This window comes from Aquarana catesbeiana, linkage group LG04 (assembly GCF_042186555.1).
Source record: "Aquarana catesbeiana isolate 2022-GZ linkage group LG04, ASM4218655v1, whole genome shotgun sequence".
In the NCBI taxonomy this organism is placed as follows: Eukaryota; Metazoa; Chordata; class Amphibia; order Anura; family Ranidae; genus Aquarana; species Aquarana catesbeiana.
In genome coordinates, this window is record NC_133327.1 from 651,779,949 (window position 1) to 651,792,381 (window position 12,433).

General features: G+C 42.5%; 1 protein-coding gene and 1 long non-coding RNA gene across 6 annotated transcripts in view; one reads left to right on the forward strand and one right to left on the reverse strand.

Annotated features, from left to right (window-relative positions):
• The window catches only part of THADA (THADA armadillo repeat containing), a 904,047-nt gene that overhangs the window by 743,687 nt on the left and 147,927 nt on the right, over positions 1 to 12,433 (reverse strand). The window lies entirely within an intron of this gene.
• LOC141140917 (uncharacterized) overlaps positions 1 to 12,433 on the forward strand; it is a 60,441-nt gene that overhangs the window by 10,793 nt on the left and 37,215 nt on the right. The window contains exon 2 of the long non-coding RNA XR_012244020.1: positions 5,100 to 5,149. This is a non-coding gene — a long non-coding RNA (uncharacterized lncRNA). The remainder of the gene's footprint in view (positions 1 to 5,099; positions 5,150 to 12,433) is intronic.

Sequence of the window (12,433 nt, forward strand, 5' to 3'; positions counted from 1 at the left end):
GCCCCCATCAAGGTTCCGTCCCCTTTTCTGGTCATTCCTTCTTTTGCTGACATGGTGCCGGTTCAACTTACCCAAACTTACCCAAAAACAGCCCCACGAACTGGCCCCCTAACTCATTTATTTGATAATCCAGCCTTTGGCCCAGGACTTTACCGTCTCTGCGGTATTGGACTTTTCAAAGACTTCATGGCCCCAACTTTGCCACGTAATACCTACGCCATCTACAAATACGAGACCTTCAAACTGGTTTACTACTACACAACTTTGTATAAAACTTACTCATATGGTTTCGTACGTTTACCATATATTGAGAGGGGACGTCTGGTGGTAGACCTCCTTTCCTGTCCAAGAAGGAACACCATGTAGACCAAGCTTTCTCTGATGAGGACCGGAGGAAATGTTTTATCACATACATTATTATCCATGTCTGCACATATACCATTAGGAAAAATGTTATAAGATTGTCTCCCACTGGTACAAAACTCCAGTTGAATTAGACCATATAAACTTTGTAAAACCCTGCCAGTGCTGAAGATGTTCCAGTGAGTCTGGCACCTACCTACACATTTGGCAAGATCATCATTTAATGTCACCCTTTTTGGGAAACGGTCCGTTTTCTGTCCACAAAATAATGTGCATTTCAGATGTTAGGGCCTCCCTCAAGAGGACTATCTTATCAATGACCCTCTCTAAGTCCAAGAAAGGCATCTTGAGACACTGCCTATTAGCTGCACTGGAAACAAACAACACCCCCCTCATATAGTGGAATGGGCACAAATCGTAAACAATATTATGGCCCCGATTTCCACCAACAAGAATGATTCTGAAGAAACCTGCCAAGCTTACACTTGCTGAGTGGCACATAGGGATTATGACTCATCCAGGGCCCTGGTAAGCTGGGCAGCATGGTGGCAAAGTGGTTAGCACTTCTGTCTAGCAGCACTAGGGTTGTTGGTTCGAATCCCAATCACTACACTACCTGCCTGAAGTTTGCCTGCATGGGTTTCCTCCCGGTTACTCTGGTTTCCTCCCACACTCCAAAGACATGCTGATAGTTTAATTGGTTACTGTCTAAATTGACCCTAGTATGTGTATGTATGAATGTGTGTTAGGGACCTTTAGAACCACTTTGAATTTCCCCAATGGTAAAAACAGCAAAAAAATAACCGTGTAGTGTTTTAACCCTTCCCTTTACTATCTTAACTAAAACAGAGTCTTAGCCATAAATACACTTCAAGAACTCCTGAAATACAGTAAGCCTTTATTGGTGTGTTTGTACCACTGGAGAGATTTCCCTTCATGTCTTGATCTGGAGGAGAATTAGGAAATTAGAGAATCTCTCTCCATTGTCAAGGGAAATCTCCTCTCAGCATTCACCGAACAGAACTGGAAGATTACATTTTTATTCCTGTTCCAGTTACAACTGTAAAATTTTGCATCTCCCATTATTTTCTGTCCTGGTGACATTCTTTGGCAGGTAAAACACCACGCTGTTTTAGCCCTGGTTGACATCAGTGCGATTTGACAGTTCATAATCGCATGACAAGTCACACCCCACTGCCGGCTATGGAACCGTTCAAATGGTTGCGACTCAAGTCGCAACTTTAACCACTTCATGCCGATGTAACACATATATGTGGCGTCACTGCACTGGGCTTTTTTGCGTGGGGCTGCATATATGCGTTTCTCTCTTTGTGGTGGGAGTGCGCCACACATCAAGCTCCCAGCACAAGACCGGGGTCTCCCTGAGAGCCCCGGGCCCCATACTGACAATCGGGACCCGGATCTCCTGATTCTGGGTCACCTGATTGCTGTGGTAGCCTCTGATTGGCTAAAACAGTGATCAGTCACTGGGAAGTGCGCCTCTGTGTTTTTTTATTTCTGTGAATGGAGAAGGATACAATGTATCTTTCTTGTTCCTTACAGCAAGAAAAAAAAAATAAAAGGGTTTGTAAAAAAATGTAAAATATCTAAATAAAAAATAAATAAAGAAACATATGTAGATCAAAGTTTGATCTAGGTCAGTGCCAGGGTTAGTGGTTGGGTCAAGTAAGGGTCAAAGGTCAAGGACAGTAGATTTTGGACAGGATAAATTACAATTTTTTTTTAAATTAGCATCAGTGTTTTAGGTAGGACAGAAAAAAAAAAAAGTGCACTATTGCTTCTGGGCTATACTACGGGTACTAACAAATAACATACACATATGTGGTATCGTTGTGATCGTCAGGAGCAAGATAACTTATTTTGGGTTGTTCTTTGGTGAAGGGTAGTAGTAAGAAGAAACATACAGCTAATTTTTTTTTTTTACTATTTTGGGCCAGTTTCCCTTTGATTTTAAAAACAAAAAATCGTGAGATATCCATAACTATTTACTACCAAATGAAAGCCCCAATTATTCTGAAAAAAACAAGGTTTAATCCACCTGGATGCACAAAGTACCGGTAGTTGTGATAATATATACAGTTAAGAATAACACAAGTCAAAATTGCAAAATTGAGCTTAGGCATTTAGATTTGTTTTACCCTTAGGTGTGAAGGGGTTAAAAATGGTTCCTGCACTACTTTTTTGGGATTTAATTGCGACTTGCATAGACTTCAGAGAAGCAGGATCTTCCATTTTATGGAGAGCGTAGGACCCACTGATATTGGGATACTTTGACGTAGTAGTGGGCTTAGCACTCTTAATGACTTCAATGTCATTGTATGTGTGCGCCGTAATCTTTCTTTCTGTCGGTATGGTCTTACGGCTGCACCATCTTTTATGCATTTTTTAGGGTGTGCCCCCCAAATTTTGGTCTTGCATAGACTTCTGTCGCAAGCCACAATGAAATTGGAGGTGCAAATCGCACTGATCTGTGGCTTTGAAATGAAGTAGCGCGATTTCAAAGGCCACGCTGGTGTGAACCAGGGCTTAGGGTGTGTGGAAGCAGTTTAATTAGGAAAATCCTGATGAAGGATTAAAGTACACCTAAAAGGCAAACTTTTTTTTTTTTTTTCGTTTTAGATAGAGTGGAGAGGAATTACAACACTGTTTTGTTTTTTTTTTACTGTCTGTGTCCCTGTTAGGGAGATTCGCCCTCTTTATTTGTCCTGTTCACTGTTATAACCTAAAGTGAAAGAAAATTCAAAATTTTGGCTTGTTTCTAAAACAGGAATAGAGGGAAAATCTTCCAAAGGGGACACTTGTTTCGGTGACCCTAGGGCAAACCAAGGCTTACCTTAGTTTGGAGGGATTCCTCTCACTTCCTGTTTTGTCTATGGTTAGGGTTGTCCCGATACCGATACTAGTATCGGTATCGGCACCGATACCGAGCATTTGCCCAAGTACTTGTACTCGGGCAAATGCTCCCGATGCTTCCCCCGATACCTGGAAGACAGCTGTGATCGGCGCGTGGGGGAGTTACAGGATTCTCCCCCAGCGGCTTTCACCAGCTTTAGTGACAGACAGCGGTGATCGCTCACAGCTGACTGTCACTGCATCCTCCTCCGTGCCCCCTCTGTTCCTCTGTGCCTCTCCGCTGTCCCCTGCATTCCTCTATCCTTATCTGTCCCCTCCGTACTCCCCCTCCGTTCCTCTATCCTTATCTGTCCCCCTCCGTACTCCCCCTCCGTTCCTCTCTCCTTATCTCTCCCCCTCCGTTCCTCTATCCTTATCTGTCCCCTGCATTCCTCTCTCATCTGTTCCCTCCGTTCTCCCCCTCAGTTCCTCCGTCCTCCCCCTCCTTCCTTTGTGTATGGATAGAGTCAGCTGACTCTGTCCATTCACATAACTGAAACATTGTAATCTTCTGTGATTACGATGTGTCAGTTTATGAATAGAGAGGAGCCGCTGTCTTCTCTCCATTCATTCTCAGTGCAGCTGACGCTGCAGAGAAAGGGACTGGGGAATCTCTATCCTCTGTCTCTTTCTCTGTTTCAAGGGGGAGATATCAGAGGTCTGTTAAGACCCCTGATATCTCACCAAAGCCCCCCAACAGGGCTGATTTAAAAAAAAAACAATAAATAATAAAAAAATATTATTGTAAAAAATAAAAATTGTAAAAGAAAACAAAAAAAAACCACACACACATACAACGTTCACCCCCCCCCCAAAAAAAAATAGCAAAAAAAAAACTGTCACGTGACATTAAAAAAAAAGTATCGGTAATCGGCATCGGCGAGTACTTGAAAAAAAGTATCGGTACTTGTACTCGGTCCTAAAAAAGTGGTATCGGGACAACCCTATCTATGGTACAGGAAGTGAAGGGAAATCTCCCCAATGGGACACAGATGGTAAAAAAAGGGGCAGGGTATAACTCTCCCGTTATCCAAAATAAAAAGAAAAAAAGTTTTGCCTTTAGTTCTGCTTTAAGCACATGGAGAATCTAAAACATCTTTTTACCATGTTTTGCAGCTGGTTTTCTACTAAATCAAAATCATGTGAAACAAGGCAACAGAATTCTGTGGGAAAACAAAGTATTGGAAAGACATTTAAAAATATGGGCAAACAGTGAAAAGCCTGTAAAACTGAAAATAAAAAAGAAATTAATAAAATATCATCATCTTTAGGAAACTTCCCTCTATTGCTTCCTTTCTTAGTAAACTATGAATCACTTCTGGTTACAGCATTTACTACATATGCTGCCGGTTACGTCACCACCGCATGCGCTCTGAAGGAACAGCCACCCAGGCCGTTACTTCAGAGTTCTGTGCCATAAACGGCGGCTCCCACGCGAGTGACGTCATCTCGGTTAATGCCACTCACACAGCCGGAGTCCGCGAACCCTGAAGAAAGACAAGTGAAGATGGAAGCCTTGTCAGCGGTGACAGCTCGCCACTGGAAGGCTTTGTTCTAAAGGTAAGTTTCACATAATGTGCTGGTATGCAATGCATACTAGCACATTATGTCTTTACCTTGCAGGTTCCAGAAAAAAAAAAAAAAAAACACACACAGCAGTTTACTACCGCTTTAAGTTAAAAAAAAAAATCTAAAGCTGAACTCTGAAACCCTGTTTGCTTTGTAATCCTAGCTCCCTTTCTCCATGCATTTTTTAAAATGTTTACAATAATTCCATATGTTTTTGAATCATTTTGTGACTTTATTTTTTGTGTTGTTATCAGGTCCTTGTGGAAAAGTTCCTAGTTGCTGCGGTGAGGATCAGAGAAAACAGGTACTACATTTCCCATAATTCACTGGGAGTATTCCGAGGTGATGTGCATGCACGTCCAATCAATGTGTGGGAAGGATTTAGAGTGAGATTTGGTGATGTCACAACTGTGCTACTCTGACAGGAGTATGCAAAGGCCTGCATTTACCAAGATGACCACTTTTATACAGAGACAGAGTTATAAGGAGACCATAGGCAATACTAGTGACTAGTCCTTTGCCCTTTGCCTTTTTTTGGGCGAAGTTTCCATAGTTTAGTTCCTCTTTAAGGTTTCAGGTGAAGTCTGGTGGGCTAAATCACCTGCTTGCTTTACCTCTCTTGGGGACTTAAGCAGCAAAATATTCTTACCATAGTTCCCCGCTCTGTTCCAACAAAAGAGTTTCACTTCCCCTTCTAACAAAATGGGTGTTACTCGTTGTTCTTACTTGTACTTACATGTTGTATAAAAATATAATACAAAACGGTCAGAGAATATTTTACTCTTTTTTTTATAGCGCAGCAAGTATGTAGACCCTTAAAGTCAAGTGAAAAGGAACAGATAGGTAAAAGAAAAAACAAATCACTAAACGCTCATATAAAAGTTTAAACATCTCAATCATTATTTCCAATATCTTTAAATCTACAGCTGTCAGTAAAATATTACCTGGTGATCCTGCCAAGACAGTCCTTTTACCATTATAGAGTCAAGTCAATGTGACTTTTCCTCCTTTATAAACCAGCTGATCACCCTCCTGATGTCCCCCATGAGAACCTAAGACCAGGTTTCCCGAGGCATTGAGATCAACCTACCCTTTGTCCTGTGTGGAGACAGAGATATTCTCCATAAGGGTACTTGAAAGGTTGTGTCTACCATACCACTTAATTTGCAATCTCGACAAATGTAAGTTGTTGGTCTTGCTTTCCCACTCTTCACCTTCTATACTTCACACTGATACCATCCACATTCTACAAATATAAAGGCTCTTCTGCCTCTCCTTTATTTTTCCAGTGGATCCTTTGGAGGTTGGCTTCCTCCTCTTTTTTTTGTACATCTTTGAGGACCACCACCCCACGAATGCTAGGGAGATCAGCCATTTTAATAGCAGCTGATTCTCGTTGTTGGCCCATTACATTCCTGTAATGGGCCAACAACGAGAATCAGCTGCTATTAAAATTTTACATTTGTCGAGATTGCAAATGAAGTGGTGTGGTAGACGCAACTTTTCAAGTACCCTTGTGGAGAATATCTCGGTCTCCACACAGGACAAAGGGTAGGTTGATCTCAATGCCTCGGGGAACCTGGTCTTAGGTCCTCATGGGGGACATCAGGAGGGTACATGGGGGTCCTCATGGGGGACATCAAGCAGTAATCTGGAAAGGAGGGGCCAGGAGTACTGGCATGGGACTGGAGAAGAGGAGGATCTGGGCTGCTCTGTGCAAAACCCCTGCATAGAGCAGGTAAGTATAACATGTTTGTTATAAAATGTTTAATAAAAAACAAGACTTTAATATCACTTTAATTGTGTTCAAACTACAGGCATGCTGCAGGGTTTTTCCACTTTAATTTAAAGTGATTATAAAGTCTCAAGGTATTTCACCCTAATGCATTACCTTCTTTACTGCAGCTACCCCCAGACCCCCCCCCCCCTTCCCCTTTTCCTACCTGAGCGCAATCCAGCTCCAGCCACTGTCTCTCTCTACTCATTGGACAGGTTGATTGCAGCAGGAGCCATTGGATGCCACTGTTGTCATTCACATCCAGTGACTCTGGAGTGGGGGGTGGAGCCAAATCCCACTGTCTGTCAATGGACGCAGCAGTGGGAGTCGGGAGCGAGCCTGCACGGGTGCCCCCAGGGAAAGCAGCTTTCCGTGGGGGCACCAGATGAAGGGGAAGAGCCAGGAGTGCTGGTGGGGCACCCAAGAAGAGGAGGTTTGGGGCTGCTCTGTGCAAAACCCTTGCAGAGAGCAGGTAAGTATAAAATGTTTGTTTTTTTATTAAAAAAAAAAAAAAAAACAGGAACCTTTGCAAACCCTTTAACCCTACAACAAGCCTCCAGATTGATAAGGCTAAGAACAGTCAGCTATAGTCATAAAATTTCTCTTGACATGTGAGATACATAAAGCAGAACTTTGAACAAACAAGCTTTAAAAAAAAAAAAAAAAAAAAGGAGCTACACATTCCAAACAGGCATGTTCTAAACACAGGCTACAAGCAACTGATTGGCCAGTCAGATTTGGCCTGGACGCACTTCCAAACACTACCACAATTTCAAAATAATGCTATAAATCAGCATAACCACAACTAATGAGCAAAGCCAATACCCCAACCCCGAGAAGCAAACAAAGCTCATTGCAAGACGCACAGCTGCTAAGCATGTGAACATCACGCAAGAACAGCATGCAAAATGAGATTCGTATGACTACTGCTTTCGCAATGCAGATACTGACAACACCACAACAAAAATATTCTCAATTAGAAATTAAATGAAAAAAATAAGGGGGAAAAAAAAAAAAGTGTCTTAAGTAGGTTTTTTTTTACCACCCCTCCCCCCCAATTCCCACCAACAAAAAGTTGCTTTTGTTAAAACCAGATGGGAAGGAAAGGTCAAGAATTAAAAACAGAAAACTAATAAATCTTTGATATTTCCAAATGAAATGCTTGTGGTAAGCTAATTTCTTGTAAACACTTTGCTTATGTGTGCTGAACAGTCCCAGATGGCGTTCCAGCATTCTTGGTTTTAAATATGAAATGCTGCTGCAAGAAAAGTCTAGGACAAAAAAAAAAAAGAAAATTAACGACGCTTAATGTTATCTTAGATGTTAGAAATAAAAATAAGCTAGATACAACGAGAAAATAGCTATACTGAGGGCCAAAAACTTCTCAGGTTTATTTATAAATACATCTGTTGTGTTCATAAGCCGCTGGCGGACATTTCTCTGTTGGGTTTTGAGGAGGGGATTAAAAAAAGCACTCTGCCATGCAAAGGACTCGAGATCTGAATGTGGTAAGTGGAAGGATGAGATCTTTAGATGTATAGCAAAACAGTATGCTTATCACTTGATAAGCATGGTTATTTGGTGATTTGGATATAGTGATTTTTGTGACAGCTGAATAAAGATGTACAATGGGGGTAGAAACATGCTGCCTCCTTTACATTACATATCAATTTTTTTTGATTGGTGGCATTATTAATGCACAACGTTAACGTGCACCTGTGGCCAGAGTATGGACAACAAAGTGGACCTCACCCCTCCACATCCAGGGGTATGCTGTGGTGTGTCATGGGGCTGGCTCTCTTTTTGTTTCTTGTAGTAGCAGCAGCCTCCTGGTGATGCGCAAGAGCGCATGCCTGTAAACAGGGGGCTGGCAACAAGAACCCCGAATAGAGCCCCCTGATGGCATCAGAGAAGATGGTGGCAGCATGGGATAGGGTGGGCAGTAGTGGATCTCTAAGTGGATCTCTAAGGCCCCTTACACGGGGCAGGATGACGTCAGGTGTGATGAAACGCGTAGGGAGGAGCGACGCGATGATGTCACCGAAATACACAGAAGTTTCGGACCATGGGCTGTTATTGAGAGCCGGACGGCTTGATTTTTTTACTCTGCGCATGATGCTTTTATGAAATGTAAGTGCAATATCTCTCTCTACTGTTTGTGAAATAAATTTGTGTACGGTTTTACGCTATGGGAGCTGTCTATCTCTTTTTTTTTGGAATACATCTGCCGTAACCTTTCCATAAGAGCCATAAACCCCTGTGAAAACGCTGGGATCTCTGCTGAAGTCTGCCTGCTCAGTGCTCAGTGCTCAGTGACTCCTGCTGAGCAGGAGAATGGCTGGTCTGTGTCCGCTTCACTTATGTAGAGCAGACACGGACCACTGTCCCTTTACACCCAATCCAATCCACCAGGCGGCTGGGGAAGGGATACCCATCATCTGCATTGAGCAGATAGGATCGGAAGTCGCAGGTATAAACGGACACATATCCGTTTACACTGGCCACTCCATAAAGGAGACTGGAGGGTCTGATCAGGTCCGCCTGAAAAACAAAGGCTGACCCGATCGGTCTGCTAGTCTGAAAGGGGCTTAAAGAGCACCGCTGGATCGCTTAGCATGTTTTTTGTGCATAGCTCACAAAAGGTAAGGTGGGGGGGTTAAGAAAAGTACCTTTTTAAATAATTTATTTTTTTTACTGCAAAAGAGCTTTAAAACAAGCCTTCTCTCTAGTTGCATGTAATTCATCCTCAAAGATAAAACTCTAAAGTCTAAGGCCCCTTTCACACGATCGGACCGTTCAGGTCCGCCTGTCAGTTTTGACGGCAGACCTGAACGGGCGCTCCATGTTAGCCTATGGAGCGACGGATGTCAGCGGAGACATGTCCGCTGACATCCGACCCGGTCCGATACGCAAAAAGCAGACGGATGGCCTTACGTCCAGATCCCTCGCTGGCAGATCGGGTGAGATCTGATGAAAACGGACATGCTGTCCGTTTTCATCCGATCCCTCCATAGGCAGCAGCGGCGCCTGACAAGCCCCTCCCCGCTCAGTAAGCAGAGAGGGACCTGTCATCCGCCGGCTCAGCGGAGATCAAAGGAGAGATCTCCCGCTGAGTCGGCGGACCGAGGCGGACTCCGTGGAAATGGAGTCCGCCTTGTGTGAATGAGGTCTAATTCATCGGTTTCTCACAGCTTACAAACATCTTAAGGTCCTTACCTGCAAACGGTGTCTCCAGCCTGGGCTGTCACGACTCCCCTGATACCTGGCGGCTTCTGTGTTCCAAATCTTCAGCCTCCTGATTGGCTGCTTGAAACCAGAAGTGATGTGATGGCGAATTTTGATTCGCTAAAAGCAAAAGTGGGAGGGTTCAGGCGCAGTGCTCTGCGCCCGAGGACCAATTAGAGCCTCAGAAACTAATCACGTGGTTGTTAAAAATTGACAGAGCTAATAGGTAGCTATTAGTCCGGCGCCTCGCAGAGTGGAACGATTTTTTTTTTTTTATTAAAATATGACTATCATTTTTTTAGTTATAAGATGTTAAAAAAATGTTAGTCATATTATCATTTTTTTAAAAATAAATCGATTTATGAATTGCTTTCCTATTGGTCAAAACTTTGGCCCTTCGCCCCTTATGGACCGGCCGCCACTGCTGCCAAAGACTACGAATATAGAACATGGATGGGAATAGAGTTGTGATGCCACTGCTGCTGTTAAGAAATATAAAGATGAATCATTCCACAATGCTCTTAGCTACAGATGTAAATTAGGGCTTGTTTGAAAGTGCTTTTACTGTTTGCTTGTTCTGAATACTTTATTGTTCATAGTCTGTGCAGAAGTTCACTTTACAGTAAAGTTACGCCTTACCAGGATGTCATTTAATATGTTAAAGCGCTATGTTATTATACACAATGGCTATTTTTAGTAGAGGTTTTGAGGCAGGCCCATTCAGGGCAACATGACATTGGGGGCCATTCAACAAGGCCTTTGCAACACATTTCTGGCAGTATGTATAGCTGGAAGCTTTGGATAAAATTCATGAAAACTAATGTTAAAGTGGAGGTCCACCCTAAAAAAAAAATTACATAAAAATGCTCCTAAAAATCTGGAAAAAAAATTGAAAAAAAAATTTTTTTTTACCTACCAGAAATGGCTGTTGCTAGGCAGATCATCCTAATCTGCCACTTCCTACTCCGCGGTGATCTTCAATCTCCACTGCCTGTTTCCCTTAGTTCAAATGGCGGCGCCGGGACCCAATCCGATGGACGGATCGGCATCAGGCGGCCGACATCGCGGGCACCCTGGACAGGTAAGTGTGCTTATTAAAAGTCAGCAGCTACAGTGTTAGTAGCTGCTGACTTTTAAAAATGTTTTTTTCAGCTGGACATCCTCTTTAAGTAGTTCTTATTTGTGACACTTATGAATGGTGTTATTCATAAAGAAATACCGCCATATCGGTGATAAGTTGAGGTAAATAAGACCTCTTCCAAGTTGCAGTAAATTGTTCATTGTGTCCACGTGCAGTTATTGTATCATATCTTTGAGATCATTCTGTTACTCAGGAACGGATACTTGACATTTCCATTACTCTCCCACAAATTGCTCCTCTGCCTATAAAAATTTTATTTTTGGTTTACTTGTAAAATCCTTATCTTGGAATACATCATGGAACACAAAGCATATTCATATCAGTGAGGATATGGTTATGTTGACATCTTCAGGTGCTTGGACACTGGCAAGAGAGACCAAAAACCCCCTCCTAGGCATAACCACTCCCTGTTAAACAAGGCTTCGTTTTTTTTTGCCAATGCCTTGCCCTAAAGGTGAAGGTGGACTTGTTCAAAACAAAAACCTCAATTCACTTTTGCATGACAGTTCTGGGACAGATGAAAACCTTCTTTGAGGCAGTCCTTTTTGCCCAGTTTCATTACAGACCCATCCAATGGAATGTCTTAGCAGCATGGAAGAGGAGGACGCGGTTGTTTGATTTCTCAATGCCATTAAACCACATATTAAATGCACAAGACTCTCTGGACTGGTTAATCTCCTCAGGGATGCTGGAGATGGGAAAATCGATCGCCTCTCTATCGTGGAGGATCCTGACAATGGACACCAGCCTGATGGGCTAGAGTGGAGTTCTGGACAATTTCTTGGTCCAGGGAACTTGGTCACCACAGGAAAAGAGGATTGCCCATCAACATATTGGAATTGAAGATGATTTGCCTTGCCCTACTGCATACATTTGAGCAATTTCGCATGACCAGGGCAGGGACATCACCGCTACCTTTATAGTGTCCCACACCGGTTGGCACTAGGAAATTTAGTGCCAGATGCAACGGAGGAATTTAAAACAAGAAAGTACTGGCAAGAGGTTCTAGAAGTGCCCTTTACAAAGACAATTCCTTTGCCCTGAATGGTCAAGTTGACAGCGTCTCTGTAGGCCTCTCTAAACCCAAAATGTCTGACAGCATAAAACAAAATGCACAGCAAACATCCATAATTATCAAATATAAATTTTGTTGTACAGCAACTGTACACGTTGTACAGTAATTGTGAAAGTCATTAGTATTTTTTTTTTTTTTTTTGGACGTTTGTCCTTTAACATGAAACGTTTCAGTCCTGCATATCCTCATTCAGCAAAATATAATATCTTCAAAAGACTGAATTATTGGCGTATGGCCATCTTGTTTCAAACAATATGTATATATGTGCATATAGATTCACGTATATGCAATGCTGAAAAAATGCACCCAGAGAAACATAATAGCAGTAAAAATTATGTAAAATACTTGCAAATTAAATCCCTCAAAAGGA